At 41.9% G+C, this 17,718-nt stretch overlaps 1 protein-coding gene across 6 annotated transcripts in view; it reads left to right on the top strand.

Annotated features, from left to right (window-relative positions):
* Nucleotides 1–4,312: 4,312 nt before the first annotated feature.
* Nucleotides 4,313–17,718, top strand: part of SPATS2L (spermatogenesis associated serine rich 2 like) — a 76,543-nt gene continuing 63,137 nt past the window's right edge. Inside the window, exon 1 of one of the 6 annotated variants that reach the window (XM_083842575.1) lies at nucleotides 4,313–4,458. The gene's annotated coding sequence lies outside the window, so the exon portion shown is untranslated. Of the gene's footprint in view, nucleotides 4,957–17,718 lie in introns of all 6 variants that reach the window. The other 5 variants (XM_083842576.1, XM_083842580.1, XM_083842579.1 and 2 more) reach the window with 5 other exon arrangements.

Raw genomic sequence — 17,718 nt, forward strand, 5'->3', positions numbered from 1 at the left:
TCATGAATCTTCATTTTCCTCTTTCTGTGTTGTTATTCTATATAACGCTCCTTAGGACTCCTCACAGGTCCTTGAAAGGACCTTCTGCCTTTTCATTGCTTGGCAGCTCTCTCCGAAGCTGAGCATGTAAACAGCTATCTCCTGAAGACTTACCTCTGGTAATTGCTTCTGGTGTCTCTCTTTGAACTTTTTTTTTTTTTTCCATTAAGATTGCAAATTTTCACTGCAGTTAACTAAAGCCAGGATAAAATGTTATCATCAGCCCTTCTGCTGGTTTAAAAGACCCATGTTACATTTATGCCCCAGATTAGCAACTGTTTTACAACATGAGCTATGTAATTTGCCATTTCTTCATATCCATATCTTCACCCTTAGATCCCCTGCCAGACCGCTGTGATTGCATCAGTTTACTTCCAAATTTCTGTGTTGAATCAATTTCTCCCTCTTGCAAGCCAGAAACAGTTGTGTGTCAGGGGAATTTCAATTGATTAAATTTCTTCCCAATTAACAAACTTTTAATTACTGATTCTGGTATTGAAAAAAATCAAACACTTGTAGAGGCACAACTCAGCTCCCTTCTAGACACTTTTCCTGCTCCCCAGTCCCTTTGCCCTTCAGTGAGGCAAAGGGCAATGTGGGAGACCGGGATCGGTGTATGGTGGTTCCTCCTCTGCAGTCCCCTTCCAGTTGTACCTCATCCTCAGTTCTCTCTGTTCTCATGCTCAAGGTGGCTAGTTTTACTCCTGCTCTTGCAGGAGCAGCTAGTTTATTTTTTGTTGTTGTTTGTTTTTTTTTTTTTTTCCCCTAGCTTTTGTCCTATTCTCATGTCCCTACTGCCCTGGCATCTCTTGTATCTTCTGCATGTCTCCTCTTACTTTAATGTGTTTTTGCAGAGGCAGTAGAAACTGCTCTGACTGGCTCACTTTTGGCACTTGGTGGGTCTGGTTTGTCTGTTGCAGAGCCATCTGCAACTGTCACAGGGGAGTCTCTGAGCACATCCCACAGAGGTCACACCCCTTAGCCCCACTACCAGACCCCTGCCGATTGTGCACAATACATTCCACCCCTCACCTCTGTGAAGCACATACTTAAAAAACATTGTATGAATATACATTTTATGAATATACATTTATTACAAACTCTACTTTTAGCATAATCAGGTGATAGTTCTGCTCCTTCCTGGTGGTTTCCTCAAGGCTACCTATAATATTGGACCCTCCATATTATCCTGGCTCTTGCTGCTAATCTCAGGTCTACTTTCCAGGATGTGGTACAGTGCATATAGCTTGCCACTTGATCAATAGGACGTCCCTTTGTCAGATGGTATCAGGACAGTGTTAATAACTGTCCCTAGCCATTGGAGTTTTCAGGCCACAGGATCAGTGATCACTGCCTTTTCAGGGTTCCTTCCCCCTTGTCTGCAAACACCCCTCAGCCATCCAAGCAATTGCAGCCAATTACCTCCTTCTTCCCAGTCTTTCTGTGGGTATATCTTGTTTACACGGTCAGAAGGATCAGGTCCTTGCTCTACGTAACCCAGAAGCTCCAGCTTCCCAACAGCACCAGAGACATTGCAAGGGCACCTCAACGAGGCAGTAGCTGTAGACATACCTCATTCTTAATAATTCCTCAGGCATGGGAACAGGCACCCCAGGGCAGTAGTTATGGCACCAAGCCTGTCAGATTTCAGTAGGCATTTGGACAACGCTCTCAGACACATGGTCTGAATTTTGGGTGGTCCTTTGTGGAGGCAGGAATTGGACTTGATCCTTGTGGGTCCCTTCCAACTGAGGATATTCTGTGATTCTAACTGAGGATTTAATGCAAAATCCCAAGTCAGAGCTCTGACCAGTAGGCCATCTCACTTCTAATAGAGCCCAAAGGTTCCTGCTGGGATGTTTGTTACTGTCTATCATTCTACTTTTACTTGTGAATAAACTTTATGTAGGAGCCAAATGCTGCAGCATGTGTGGACCATAATGTTCACACTGCTATTTGGCATAAACAGGAGATGAGAACTAAGCGCTGGGCAGCTGGCATCCTCTTTTAGACAATGTAGGCTCACCATACAGCCATATATACTACAAGTCAATGTAGATCTGCACATTTGCTGCAAAAATTGGAAAGCTAGTAAGACTAGTGCTAAAACACCATCAACATTGATGTATATAATCTGTGACACCTTTGTGTGGAGATCAGCTTCTGGTGTTGGCTTTTTAGTCCCTGAAAAGCAGTTGGCAGCTGTTGCATCAGTCTCCTTTGAAGAGCTCCTGTTCCCTGAAAATTTTCCCTGAAAATTTGTTTGAGGTGGTCATTCGTAATCCTCACTGCACAGCATTCATGATTCCTTCTCTGTTCTCATTCTGGCCTCTACTTTCAGTTGCTGTGGGTGGCAATTTCCTTGTGCCAGCTTTCGCGTGCACCTGCGGACTTCCCAAAGCTTTTATTCTTTGTTTTCCCATTTGTTTTTTTCCTCACTTGTGTTTAGTACCTAGACACCTCAACCTCAGAACTGTCCAAATACACCATTTCTCACCAGCAGTGTTGGATTTCCCTGCCCAAAACCACAAAAAAACAACAACCAGGAATTGTTACAGGAAGTAATTTCAATGTACACAGGGTAAAAAAACTTTATTGGCAAATACATAAAAAGTAGACCATTTGATTTTTATTTAACTTTTCTATATAAATTTATATAGTTCATTTCAAATGATTAACTTTCTTTTAGCCACTACTTTTTAAAAAGTCAAAAGTAAAGATATGTGTAAAGATACTTGGGTTTTTCTGACCACTGCATTGTCATGGAAAAACCTAAACTATTTCTGGCTGTTCTGAAGTTGTTCTTCATATACCATCTACCGCCATTGAAATTAATGAGAAAATAAAAGAAGTGACCTTTGACTGAGCACATACAGTTTATGCGTGAGCTAAACAGCAGGATCCTATTTCATTCTTCTTTTTCCCACATTCTCTTTCTCCCTGCTCTCTCCCATCCAAATACAATTTGTAAAGCCTTCAGAGCCTTTCATCCTATGTGTTTCCACTGTGTTCCTTTAGATGAGTCTCAGCTTCATGATTCACATCTATTATCTTGTGTGGAAAGGTCAGCAGCACCTTTGTTTTATGAATATAATGCACTATTTTCTTCAACTTCAGAATCATTTCCACAACTCACAGACAAAATTCATACAGTTCAGGGTGCAGATAAATGTCAGTGGTACTTTAGTGAGAGTACTCTGAGTGCAAATACAAACCTGGACATTCAAAGTTAAGCTGTTTAAAATAAACCAATGTTTACTGCAGATCTGAACAGTTTTGAAGATGCAATTCCAAAAGAAATGTTAATTCTGAACTTGTGGCCACACCGTATCATTCAGCATTTAATTTGTGCCCAGCTCTCTGAAGGAGGTGGGCAAACCCATCCGCTACATGAAGCAACTGCACCCAACCAGAGTAGAAGGGAGCTTCTCTGGGACACCACCGCCACCAAGAACCGCGTGCTGTAATGCTGAGCTAGTCCCCTGCTATGCCACTGACCTGCTGTGAGGAGGCACACCACCTGGCTTGGAGGATGGGTTGGGCCCCTGCTCGTGACAAATCCCGCTTTGATTTATTTTCCACACCGAGGTCTGGGAAGCTTTGGCTGAAAACAGTGAAGACCCAGTGCTGCCTCCAAGCTGGGCTTGGCAGTGTAAGCAGTTAATTTTCTTGCTGAGGGTGGAAAGATAAAGTAGAGGTGTGTTAGAGCCAAGGGAGCCTCCTCTCCATTTGCAGAAAAAGAGGAAGGTAAAGATTTTTAGAGGAAGCGCTATGATTTTCCAGTACTTGGGGCTCATGTTGCTAGCAAAGATGAGAACTGGTATGTGTTTGGGTCGAGGGTACCGCCAGTGATGGTGTAAGACACCAATACTGACAGTAAATCCAGATTGCAGTTGTTTATGGAAAATTTGCTGTAGTTTTCTTTAGTTCCAAGCGTGCGGCTGTATCTGCACGTTCTAGTGTTTAATTTAAGGGAATAGTTATTTATTGCTCCTGTACCATTGGGTTAACAACCCAGACTATGCATTTGTGCTTTTAGGCAGTATTTTAAAACACTGATTCCTGAAAAAATTGAGGTAATTTTTTATTTTTATCTCCGGGGAGCTTGCCAAGGAGCCTTCTCGGACGGGAAGCTTCAGGGGTTGGCCGCGCTCGGTGACGCTTGCTTCGCCGTGCTTGGCGAGGGGCTCCGGGGAACCTCCTCACCACAGGGCCCGCCGTTAGGGAGCTGGGCCGCGGGAAGGCCGTTCCTGGGGACGGCGGCCGTTGCGGCCGTTGCGGCCGTTGGCGGGGCGGGCCCGGGGCGGGGCGAGGGGCGTTTCCCGGCGGGCCGCCGGCCCTGCCACCGCCGCGCCCCGCTGCCGCCCTCTCGGCCTCTACCGCGGCGGCACGGCTTCGCTGCGGCCCGGCGGCTCTGAGGTAAGGCGCCGCCTTGCCCTGCCCTGCCCTCCGCACCGCACCTGCGCCGGAACCCCCGGGAGGGTGAGGAGCCCTGCAGGGAGTTCGCTGTGGCGGCGGGGGAGGCCGGCCGCTTCCGTAGCGCTTCGCGACCCTGAGGCGGGCGGGCCCCTCCAGCGGCACGGGGAGCGCGGCCCCGGCCTCTCGGCCCCTCAGCCCCGGGCCGGGGTGCCCGGGGAGCAGCCCTGCAGTCGATCGCTCTTGCCCGCGGCTCCGCCGGCCACCGTGCGCTGCTGGAGCCCTGTTGGGCTGCGCTGCTCCAGGCTGTTCAGTAACAGCTTCGGGCATAAATGATTAACGGGATGGGAGCTGGCGCTGTGCCGGCGCAGCCCTTCATCCCCGCCTGGCTTTGCAGCCAAACGCGCTGAGCCAGCGCCGCGTTTGCTCCTGAAATGTTGCTTCACGTTTCTGTACGGGCTGCGGAGCGCCACTGCGAGCCCTGACCTACCCTACTGCAAGGTAGGGACGAAGGTTGCTGTGCCCCAGCTCCTGTTCCTGCACAAGTGCACCCGTTTAAGGATTTAATTTGTCTGTGCCATGGTAAAAGACTGCTGAGGTGATAGGGCTTTTTCTTTTTTTTTTTTTAACATTTGTTGTCCTTCTTACAGTGAATGCAAAATGTAGCCATTAGGCATGGAATTTGTTGGTAAGCAGAGAGAACTGGCAATGTCTTTTTATTTTCTATCATTATACAATGCTTCCTTTGCTGAGCTATAAATGAATAATGTAAGTTTCCTCCTCAGCCTTGTCATCATGCAGTCTGAATCACTTTTACTTATTTTCTTTAGGAGAGATAAGAGGTACCTCAGAAACTCCATCAGTTTCATTCCAGGTCACATTCTCCTGCATTGGTTTGGTTGATTCCAGCTTGAACATGTACAAAAGCTTTACATGCTTCAAGGCAACTGATAGTCTTCTGTGGGAATTCCTTTCTATTAACTTTATTTGAATTACCAGTGTATGTTATGAAGCATCTTTCTCCTGTTTCTTTGGGCTCCTGATGCAACCATAAAATGCCATCCAAAACATGATTATTTAAGGAAGGCTAGCTAAAGACTTTGTACGTTGAAAGTGGAAAGGAGTGTTGCATCTAAAATGCCAGGGCTAACCAGGAACACATTTGCACTAGCCATGCAAGAAGCCCTTCTGGGAGGTAACCTGTTGAATGCCAATAGTTAGAGTCTTTAAACTGGTGTGGGCTGGACACTGTGTCCTGCCACAATTGTTTCCGTGGATGCAGTCAAACTGTGTAAACATGGAATGGTTTCCAGGTTAGAATGGGCTGAGTTTTATGAGGCTTCGTCAGAGCCTGCTGAAGCTGAATGCTGCTGCTGGGTTTTGAGTGTTCTGCTAATTGCATTAAGGGAGTTGAAGAAATTTGGCAATTTAGGAGAACAGCAGGATCTGTTAAATGTAATGAGACACCAATCAAGATAAGGATTGTACTGTGTCAGGTGCTGTATAAGCATGAAACAAGGTAAGGTCACAACTCTGGGAATTGTACTGTATAAGAAAAGTGTTATGATTAAGATGAAGGAAATTAAATGTCCTTCAAAGTGTTTACAGGACTGCCCTTAACTGAAGGGTTTGCTTCCACAGTCCTTACCCAGGCAGTTACTTCTGAACTTAATGGACCCTGAGAAGGAATGTGTGCTTGAGTCTGTTTTGTTTGGCATTTAGTAATAAGCCTAAAAATTGAACACAAGCATCTCCAAGTAATTTCTATGTTGAGGAAGTTTGGGTTCTGAATCTAGATCAGTTTTTCTTACCTATGCTTTTTCAAAGAAAGGGAAACAAGGCTATGTCAGGATACCTTCTTACCATTTCTGAAATTTTAAGAGCATACTTGTCCAGAACTGAAACTTACGGTTTGGGTCTACTTTTAAGAGAAAGCACAAGATTCCAGTGGCCTGAAAAGTGTTTTATGTTTTACGTTCTCTCCTAGCAGTGGTGGAAGTACCAAAGCCATGCCTGTCAGTAGTTACAGCTAACCTGTGTTTGGTGGTAATTCCCCTACATCATTATATTTGTGTTCTGTTTTGCCCACGTGTTGCCTCCGTTGTCGTTCTAGGGACTGTATTTTCCAGTATGTTTTCAGGGCTCAAATCTTAAGGGTCTTTGCACACTGTTAAGTAATATTAGTCATGCAGAATACAAAAAAGAAAAAAAAATCCTCAAGTACTTCCTCAGAACAATCTGAAGTGGTGCTTTACGCATCCAAAGGAAAGGTCAGACTCCACTTCTTACTGTGCACTGGAGGATTTTAAAAGTAAAGCTACATAACAGTTTGGAGCAGAAGACTCAGGCACTGAGGCTTTGCACAGAGATCAAGGGAAGAAAAACAACTTGTAGGTGATTGTAAATTGTAATTAACTTGTTGTTAATATGAAGGATTTTATTGTCTGTGCTGCTCTGGGGGAATACGACCTCATACCTATTGCTGTTGCTATTGTCTCCTATATCCTTACTAGTTTTGTGTGCTTTCCCTATCCTTGTGTTTCTATCTCCTTCCTTCTGCCCTTTCTTCTCTCCTCAGATGGTTCATGAGTTTTCTCTTCAAGTTTTCTCCTTCATGTACAAAAATGAAGAGTTGCAAAATAGCTAACTTTGTTAGCAAAGTGTCTATTTTAGTCTAGACTTCTGGCATCTTAGTCCATCGCCTTCCCCCTGTTAAGAGTTACTTGTAAGCATCATTGTGTAGCGTTATGATATCAAAAAATTTGGCCCTGAACTTCATTGATGTTAGCAGGGGGCTGCAGAGTTCACACCTCTTTGCCCTGTTTGTTTCCGAGCACCTCAAGCTCAGGTAATGCCGTCTTGTAATACACCAAAGCCCAGCTCCATGCCTGATGTGATTTGATAGGATGGTCAGAAGAGCTAAATCCAGTTCATACCTGGTGTCTTGGCCAGTAGTGTGCACAAAATGCATTGCTCCATTTCAGAAAGGGTTGTAGGAGCACGAGGAATATGAACTCTGGGATGCTGGAGAGCGAAAACTGACATTTTTGACTGTTTAGTTTCACAGTATGTGAGTGGAACAGATGGATGAATAGGGCAAGTCTGACAGCTGTGACTTTTGTTTCTGAATGGAAGTGCAGCAATTTCCCTAGTTTTGGGTATGGATTAGAAGAAATCAGGTTTTGCTTATTAGCCTCCACTGTCTTTCCTGCTGAATGTTTGTCTGTGTGAAGTTTATTTGGAAACTCCATAATGAATTCCTGTGTGCAAATCCCATTTTGGGTGTGCGTGCATTTGCATGTAAAACCGCATAACCGAAAGTGTGACTGGGGCTGGGGAGAAGCGAAACATTTTCCTACTTTTCAGAAGTCAGCAGACATAATTGACCTTTTTTGTAAGAGACTTCAGAAACAAACTTTCAAATTAGTTAAGAGCCAAATGCTGGTTTCTGGATTATAAAAATCTTTTTTTATGAAGAGGCCACCGTACACTTCATACGTAATAGCAAATTTCCTCAATTACTAAGTGATTATTAAGCAACAGTCACAATGCTTTCAGCTATTATCCCAGTGCGATTACACTTACACTAGATCTCTAACTAAAAAAAAGCTTCCAGTGAGTTTATGTTTAGACAAGGCAAATAGTGCTGCAGACCCTAATTAGGGATTTGGAATAAAGTCAAAACTCTGCATGCATTTTCAACTTATCTTGTAAAACAACTAATATAGAATGCCTGTCTGTCTTTTAGTAATATGAAAGAAGCAATCCAAAAAATATGCTTGGCATATACATAGTAGGAAAGGGTTGTGGCATAATGTTTTCAAAGCCAGTTCTTTTCTGGGTTTGCTCTTTACTGAAGCTATACAGTTTCTTCAAGAGCATGAGTTACAAATGAATCTGCAATACTTTGTGACTCCTTGTCCTTTTCCTTCAGACAAAAGGCCCTTTCAATCCATTGTGGAATGGTCACTGATTTTCATGTGGTCATTCAAGAAAAGGATAGTGATTGGCCTTCATAATAGGCCTTTCAGTAATCTCTCTAGTGGTTTGCTGACTGAAAAAAAAATAAGAGTATGGTTGTGTACTGTATCCAGTGCTTAAATTACTGGTAAATCTAATCTTTCAAGTATTGAAAAGGTAAGAGTTCAAAGAAGCTTCACCTGTTTGTGAATACCAACGTGCTGCTGCTCACAGTTGGAGACAGATTTTCGTCTGTGTCAACTGGTATGTTTTTTAGTTTAATGTTCGTTGGTGAAAGGTCTGTTCCTTTTTTTTTTTCCCCCCCTAAGTGTTAGGTAAATTAAACCTGATGTTTCCATGAACTGTGTTCTTTTGAGGTGGTTGATGCTATTCTATGTCCTCAGTGGTGTGGAACAATATTATCTGCTTGTGCTGTGCATGGCCAAGTGGACAGTGAGTGATTTCTTGGAAATGTGATTATCCTGGAAAGTTGTGGGTATGTTTTGAGTTAGCTCTAAAGAAGCTCTGTTACGACTGTTGTATCAGCAGTACAGTCTCACTGAGTTGTTATAAACACACGCCCCCCATTCGGGGCAGTTAGCCTGGTATTTGTTGTCCTATCCTTGTGCAAAATCTGTGCAAGGATTTATGGTGTTCTGGATCTTATCTGGAACAGCACCAAAAGATAGCGTTTGTGTTAGATTTTTCTCAAGGTTGGTAGCTCTTCTGGATCCTGGTTGATTTGTGTTAGAAGCATGTGCACAGCTTGCCCTGAAGCTTCAACATCAGGACATCTGCCTGAGTATTCTCTGTGGTGCAGAGAAACGCACAGCTTTTTATTGCTGCTGAAGGCTGATGCATGCTGGCAGCTAAAGGGGGGGTAGATCAGAACTTGAGACTTCCTTATGAATTTAGATAAAACTGCCAAGAAAGTGTTTGGGCTTCAGATGACTGTAAGCTCAAGCATGTACTGAAATGGTCATTTCAGACTGAATTACTTCATAATGTGTAAATAAGAAAAGCTTTCAGTATATGCTGGCTTACACACACGTCCAATGTGTGGCTTCCACTTCTGCGTTACACTTAAGCCATCCACTTTTAATGTTTAAACGAGTGTCCTGTGTGAGTATAGCTAAAGGCACTAAAAACCCTACATTTGCAGTCTTGGTATGGTAGTACTCAGATTGAGTGGAAACGTGTTCAGAGACTGTGGTTTATGCTAGCCATGGAAAAACTTACAAGTCTCAAAATGGCATCACTGTGGGACTCCTCCGTACTGTATTGATGGAGGGAATAACTATCTTATGCAGTAATACCAGCCTGTACAGAATTTGATTTAGTGATCTTTAGGACTCAGTCTGAATAAAGTGTTGCCTTTTTTGCTAGTTGTGTTTTCCAATAATAACTTAGTGCTGGCTGAAAATTGTTTTGAGCTGGCTGGTCTGTTAAGCTGTTGGAATGAATTTGTGCTTTCGTGTTAGGATGAGAGCTTGTGTGTTCCTTGCTCTGGAGCTGATGAGGAGTGCGATAGCATGGAGACAGAGTGCTTGCACAGCACTTGGGTGGAGAGGCTTCCACAACTCCTGAGGGTTCCCATGTACTGCAGCTGCTTTGCTACTGCACTGGAAGAGGGAAACATATTTCTCATGAAAATCTGTGAAGAACTTGAGGGTTTTCTTCTTTCACTACAGCCAAATTACATTGGTAACAAACATGGTAGAAGCCAGAAAGGAATGAATGATACATCTGGCCAACAGAGGCAGATAGGTTGAAAGATAAGGATAAGAACAACAGAAAGGAGTTGGAAGATCAGCTGGAGTATTGGATGCATGGAGCTGTAGCATGGGTAGGACAAGAGAAGGATCTGCCAGTGGTGCCCTGAAGAGGTCTGCTAAGTGAGGGAAGTGCATGTGAACTAGAGCAGCTGCTGTGTAAGAAGAGTGCCTAGATGCCTTTGTGTGAAGAGAGCAGACGATGGTGGTTGGAAAGAGCCCTGGTGAGAGTGGAAGATCCTGCAGGCTAGAAGGAGCACTGGCAGTCAGAGGACACGAGGTTTTCAACCTTATATGTTTAGATACTCCAGTGGAAATGAAAGCTTGTGAGGTGAGAGGAAGAGGGGGGGGATTACAGGGAAGATCTTTTCTGTGTAATGGTAGTACAAGATCAGGGTTTGTCTGGCTATAATGGGAGTGAGTGACAGATAAGGATCTTCCTCAGGTATGGCCACATAGTTAAGGATCTAATGGAAATGATGGTCTTGCACTGATTCATATGTCTGATAGTGAGCCCGATTCTTATGGGGCTTATGCTCACTGAAATCCACAAGGCAAGTTTGCCCCACTATCATTGCTTTCTTGTTGCTCAATAAAAAGTTTTTCACTTGTTCTCTGTTACTAAAACTGCACACCTGTCTTTAATGTCCATTCTCTTGTGCCTTACTGACCTACACATGCTGATTTGTTACCAGATTGCTGGTGGGTCAGCAGGCTAGAGAACACGGCGTAGAGTTGATCACAGTAGCTGCAATGAGATTTTTTTATGTGGCAAAAAATATTTTATCCTAAAAGAGGTAAAATAACCTTCTGAACAGTGGTGTGTGGGGGAAACATTGGGCTGAACAGACAAGCAGCTTTACAGTAGAAGATCTCTGACTTGCTAATGTTTATCTCTGTGTGAAAGGGGACTGTGGATAGTGTCACAACTTGTCTGGCACATGCTTCAGTCAGGAAATTGACACCAGTGAAGTTGCACTTTTGTGATACTGGTGTAAATTTTGTATCTTATGATCTTTTTAGTTTTTTATTAAATTCTGCTATTTTTTTGTTATGCAGTTACTTTTTAGTACGAGATGGTTCTAACCCTCGAAGCATCAATGATGTATTGGGTCTGCAGCACAGAACAGCATGTAACCTCTCAATTCTTTCCTGTCATGAGAAGCTGAAGCCCTTCTTCTGTCTGAAATAAGTGAAATTTAGGTCCTCTGCAAGTTAGTTCCTGGGGAAACATTTCACACTAAGGCTCTGTCAGTGCTCCACATATGTTAGCAGTTCTGCAGCCCTTCTGATGTGAGGGCGGGTTGAGCACTATTTCCTTCCCCAGGAGTACTGCACAAGAGGCAGCTGTGGAGCAGGTTGCAGCAGCGTGCTGCCTCTCACTCAGGTGCTCCGGTGCTTATGCAGTGCTTGGTCCTGAAACTTCTGTCAGCTCTGTGAGCGTGTTTGCAGTCCATAGAGTGTGTTGCAATGAAAGGTGCTCTATAATGTGAAGAATCATATTTTATTTTGTAATGAGGAAGCCTACAAAAACAAGGAAATTCTGAACACGGGCAGACAGTTTGGCATTCTGGAAAGTCACTCTGCTGTTGCCTAACCTGGCAACAGATGGTCATGTATGTAAAATCATCCATTACACTGCCATCAGCAGTGTATGATGGGTCGCCTTTCTCTTCGCTAATGGGATGAGCTAAGATTCCTGTGGTAGCATTTTAACATGATTTCCTTCTCTGAAGTTACACTGTATCTGACCCTGATTATTTTTACTTACTCCGCACATAATCCAGTAGGAAAGGTGGGAAGCTTCTAATTGCTGTCCTGGTGCTGGATTTTCAGAGATGTTGAGCACAAAGTTTTAATTTGAATTGTGTTTAATCAGGTCCTCCAAAAATCAGACTGCAGGTGAATGGTGTTACCTTCCAATGCGTTTTAATGAGTTGCCAAAGAGAAAACCAGATTACTTAAGCTATTGCAAGGGACATATTAAATGGAAGAGGAATCATCTTGCAGTTGCAAGGTCTATTAAATGGTAAAAGGTTAGTTATTACTATTGTTGCATCATATTAAAGGAATAAGGCAAAGTAAATGCAATTCTTAATTAAACTGATAACAACTAAAACATTAAGTGGTATCTTAAGTGTGCTCTCTCTTGAAAATAGTACCTTCTCTTTAGATAGCAGCTGAGCCTGATATTAAAGATTCTGTAAAGTAAAAAGAAAAGTCTCAAGATTACTGTTACTTATGACAAAAAATGGGCATCTTAGATCATGATATAGTGCTTGTTCTAGGGTGAACTCTGACTATCAGGCTCTGCATCATCACTGAGCTGCCTGAGGTTTCTTCAATAGTGATTTAATAGAGGGAAATGGTCAAACAGCACCATAGCAAGTACCATGTTCTGTGATAACAAAAGACCTGTGTGAAGACAACTCATTTTTAAATCTTGGACTGTAAGGTAGGAGTGTGGTGAAGCATCTTCATTACACGTGTATGGGAGAAAGGCTCTTGCAGAGCTGCATTTCTCCTGCAGGCCTTATGGCAAGCATGGGAAAACCACTGGAGCTGGCACCAGCTAGCAGCCAATGTGCTTTGGAATGACTGTTGCCGAGCGTACCATTTTATTTTTTTTTAAACTAACTTGGTACCAGACTCCAAAAAAGCCTTTTCTTTTTGCAAGTTTAAAGTCTTCTGCCATGGTCTTCATGGGTTTTCACTGCATTTTTCAGACAATTTCAGATTGTAGTACTGACATGGAAAAAAGCTTTGGGAAAGAATTTGCTGTTAATTGAAATGGAAAATACAGAGTTACATGGGCTCTTGAACAGCAGATGGACTACTTAAGATAGAAGACATCAATTATTAAGTGACCATGTTAATGCAGATGTAGAAAGGTACTTGTTCAGGGGTGAAAGTTGTTTTCTGTTGTTTTTTTAAAACATGCAAAACCACACACACACACAAAAAAAAGTCATAGGTATACAAATAAACTGTGTAGTCAAAGGAAATGTTTGTTGAGCAGTCATGATAGGAACAAGGTAGAAATGTATCAGCTGCTCGTTTTCAGCCCTCTCTGGAATCTGCTAAGATTTCAGTACACGTGATACAAGGAAGTCTAAGGAAGTGTGTGTATGATCTGTACTGTTGTACACCAGGAATGAAACAAAGATGGTGGGATTTACTCCAGTCTGACACTAGATGCTTTTTTTACATCAGTTTCAAATTTTGTGTGGTTTCTTCATTAAAAGGGTCAAGCAGATTTATCATCACACAGCTTGATCCTGCATCAGGTTCAATAGAAAGAAATGGGACCCAGCCCTTGCCTTTCCTAGCTGTTTCCCAAGATTGTTTGGAATGCCGTTTCCATACTTGGAGCATACGCTGAAATTTCAAGCCATCCAGAAGTCTGGCTGCTTTTGATGAGAATCCAGGATTTTTGTTGTTGTTTTTAAAACAAAATAAGAGTAACTCGGAAGTTGGCAATTTTGACTCAAAGTGGCTAAATGAACTCAGGTTGATAATTTGTAAAAAAAAAAAAAAAAAAAGTCTGCCTGAAGTCGCATGAAGTAATCAAGTTCTCATAATTCCTTGAAAGGAGAAGCCAAGAACTGCTCCTAGGGTCCTAACAAGTAAATGTTAGCAGCCATATGATAACATTCATGCGATTACTGACAGATGTGAGCATTCCTCTGTGAGAAACATAAGCAGCTTAAGTGCATTGAGCATCCAACGATTGTTCCACCAAAATGACAAGCCACCAGAAAAGAACTACTTGTATAAAGCATCTTTCAAAGCTGTTACAAAAATGTCTGTGCAACTCCATTTCATATGCAATATGTGTATATAAATGGTAGGGCCAAAGCAATACCTAGATCTCTGCAAACTTGGGTGCGTTGCTGAAAATTTTTAGTTTCTTAATTTTTTCTGTGACATTAAAGCTGTGGGATTCAATTTCCAGTTGTGCAGGTATTGATTTGCCAGTTTCTGAGTTTGTCACTTAGGTGAAACAAGAAGAGGGGGTGGGGGGGAAGACCATGCAGATCTCTGTTCTATTGGTTTAAGTAATGCTTGTTAAGCAACCTAGCCCAAGGATCTTGTCCAGCCATGGCTACATTGCCTTTCATCTGGGCTTCCTCCAGGGCTCTGCCTTGGTCAGTTTCTGAATTATCATTTAGAATCATTTTGTTCTTTTTTTTTTTTTCAATTCATGGCTCTATCCCTTACCCTCCCATGATGATATAGTAGTAAAATTGAGGTCACAGTAGTATCCTCAGGAAAGTCTATATTTTCAGAAATCTCTTCTTACTTAAATGTCAGGTGTGTAAAGACTAGTTAATGGTATTTCTGATAATCAGTTGGATTTTACATCCTATTAGAATACTATGTTTTGTCTTGAGGCTTTTAATTATTTTGACGTATTTTTAATATAATATTATAGATATATTTAGGAATACCCTAAGCTTGAAGGTTTTCCTTAAATTTCTGTTACTTAACCATAAGGCATCAGTGCTGAAGGAAAACCCATCAGGAGTTTCACGTTTGTTTCTTAGAAGGCTAATGTTATGTACTGTGCTCTATTATAGTTCGTATTTCTTTTTTGCATTTGCATTACGTTTGTTTTTGGGTTGGGGAGGGACAGGTCAGTTGTGGCAGAAGACTGCACTCTGAGTTTTTCCTTTTCTTCCTTAAGCTGGAAGTTTTGACATTGATCATAGGGAATTGGTGACAAACAAATTAATATGGCCTAATGCAATGATGAATGGCTGTCCTGTTGCTACTATTTTTAGATATGAGAGATTAAAATAATTGCCTCCCTCCTACCTACACCCCACATAAAATGCCTTTTCCATACAGAATGTTTGTAGTGCATTAAAAAAAAAATAGAAGAAAATTGTGTTTCTTCTCCCTTCTTTATTTTAGAGAAAATATAATTAAAGTAACTAAAGTGTATAAAGTTTCAATTCTTAGAGTGCAGGACTTTAAAACAAAAAAAATTTGTTTTCCTTTTTCTACCTTTTAAACTCATTCCTGGAAATCGTGTTACCAACAGGCTCCATAGTCCCATGCAACCATCTCTGCCTTTATATTTAGAGGAGGGATGTAGTCCTGCAGCAACAGTGGCAACCACAAGATGGAAACGGCTGTAATATGTTATATTCAGCACATGCAAAAATCACATGGAAATCTTGCACTATAAACACTCTAAAAGTGATCAAATTCTAGTGCAAAGTGAGCTACAAGGTGAAATTTGGGGGTTCAGTTCTTCTGATGCATGCATAAAGCTGAATTGTTGCTGTCCTTCTCATGTTAAAGTGTGGATGGGAATGGGATAGAGAATTGTTTATAAAATGCAAAACTGAAAAAATGCAAAACTGAATAAAAATATAAATGAGATTGTTTCAGTGGTTACCTAAATCATACAGTTTTGGTGTTTAAGCCTGGCCTGTCCAAGGTTGTACTAAGGACCTCTTATCCCAGAACCAATGTGCTCTGATGGCTCAGGCACTAGTCTAGTAATCCATCTGTTTTTCTCCCATCTCTGCTCTTGATACATTGCATTACCTTTTGTTCCTTCCTTGCCAACCTGCGTTTCCTTTACTGTTTTTAAGTATTGCATGTTAGATATCCAAAATGCACCTAATGCAATTAATCATAACTCTTCCTGCAGATACTGAGTTTACCTGCCCCCTAGAGATGAGTTTCTGACATGAGTTTCTAAGTCTTTAGTATCATGATACTGCATCATTTTATTTTGAAGGTCTGGGTCTGTGAAGAACGGAGCACTCTTGCCCAGTTTCTGATCAGTCTCTGATCAGCCTGTTGCTCAGTTACAGGTATTTTTGTTGTTGTTCTCTCACCTGTCCCCTCTGTACTTTGCATGTGGATTTCAGCCATTTGCAGATCAGGTAGAGATTGTTTCACTCATTTGGCAATTCTGTAGCTTCAAGTATAGGTTTAATGCTGAGCACTTGCCAGTGACAGCAGTTGTATATTTTAACTAATGAAAAATACTTGTATTGCTGTATTTTAACTCAAAATCTGTTTTAATTGGAAAGTTGCAACAAATTCATAGCACTGTTCAGAAAATGTTGAATGAGTCTTACTGTTATTGTTTGCTGGAACTATTGTACCTGAACACACGGAAGGAAAAAACTCTTCTAAAAATGCCCCAACCACAAATGGCTTCTGACCCTGAGGCCAATCATAAACTTCCAGGAGCAATACAAATTAGGGTCCTGTGAAAGCCAGGAGTATTGTTTCCCTGGATAAAATGATCTGAATCTTGTAAATAGTAAAGGTAAGAACTGAGACTCAAGACCGGATATCCTGATGCATACTTTTCTGAACATCTATCAATATAATGAGATATCTTGTTTTGATTAAAAGCTGATGAGGGCACCTCATTTTTTTTCCTCTATCCAAACTGGCACTGTATTAACATCTGTGGCTAATATAAAGCATCATACATGTTGACATGGAAGGTCTTCCTGGCCATGGGAGCAGGGATGAAGAGCCAGGAGACTCCTCCATGTTGTGGAGATACTATGCAAGGGGAAATACAGGGAGCAGTTCACAAGCTGAGGGTGACAGTGTCTTTCTGCAAGTCTTACAGCTTCGCTGTGAAATGGATTAGGGCTAGACATGCAACAGTTTTCCATGGCTATCAAATGCTGTTGACTCAGCAGCTCCTGATGGTTTCCTCCCACTGCAACAAGTGGTTTGGATTGTGCAGCAGCCCATGTGCCTGTACTCTTCTACTGTGAGTCTCCTGGTAGCACCTTGATTCACTGCTCTTAATATTCTGCATTCATAGTAGCATGTACCTAAAACACCATTTCTCATCTAGAGGGTCTCACAGGCCTTTAGGAACCCTAATCAGATACTGCAGGAAATAATGATGAAGAGTAGCAACAATGGACTTTCAGTCCATTGAATACTAACAGTTTGATGTTAGTATGTTGTGTGTTAAACGAAACATTTGATTATATACAGGATGTGAAAAGATGTAGGCATTTCACTCCTGTTTTGTACCTCGGTTAATTCTACTTTTACAGTGTGCTGTAGTCCTGAACATACACCAGGAGTTGCTTGTATGGCTCATCAAATTCATTGGCTCTAGTAATTCACTTGGAGAACAGAAGCATACTTCAGAACTGAAGGTGAAGAACACTAATGTGGCTGAGGTAAATTCTGGTTTTTAGCATGTTGGCCCATTGAGGTCAATGCAAGGTGGTCAGGCAGCATGTGCGTCTGAAATCTGCTTCAAATGTTAATAGATTTACTGACATATGAAAGCCTCATTTACTCATACTGAGAACTGTGGTTAAAAGGATTACGTTGAGTTCATTTCATCGGTGATGTGAGCAGAGAATATCCATGCAGCTCTGTCTATGAAAGTTAAGAGACCATAGGAACAAGAAAGGTAGGTTGTAGCTATATTTGTTTCTATTGTGTTCCTCCCCTATTCTACATAAACAAGCAACAATTTTAGGGCATAAAATGGAAAAACATGTAGCATCAATATACTTCGTAT

This window comes from Anser anser, assembly GCF_964211835.1.
Source record: "Anser anser genome assembly, chromosome: 6".
In the NCBI taxonomy this organism is placed as follows: Eukaryota; Metazoa; Chordata; class Aves; order Anseriformes; family Anatidae; genus Anser; species Anser anser.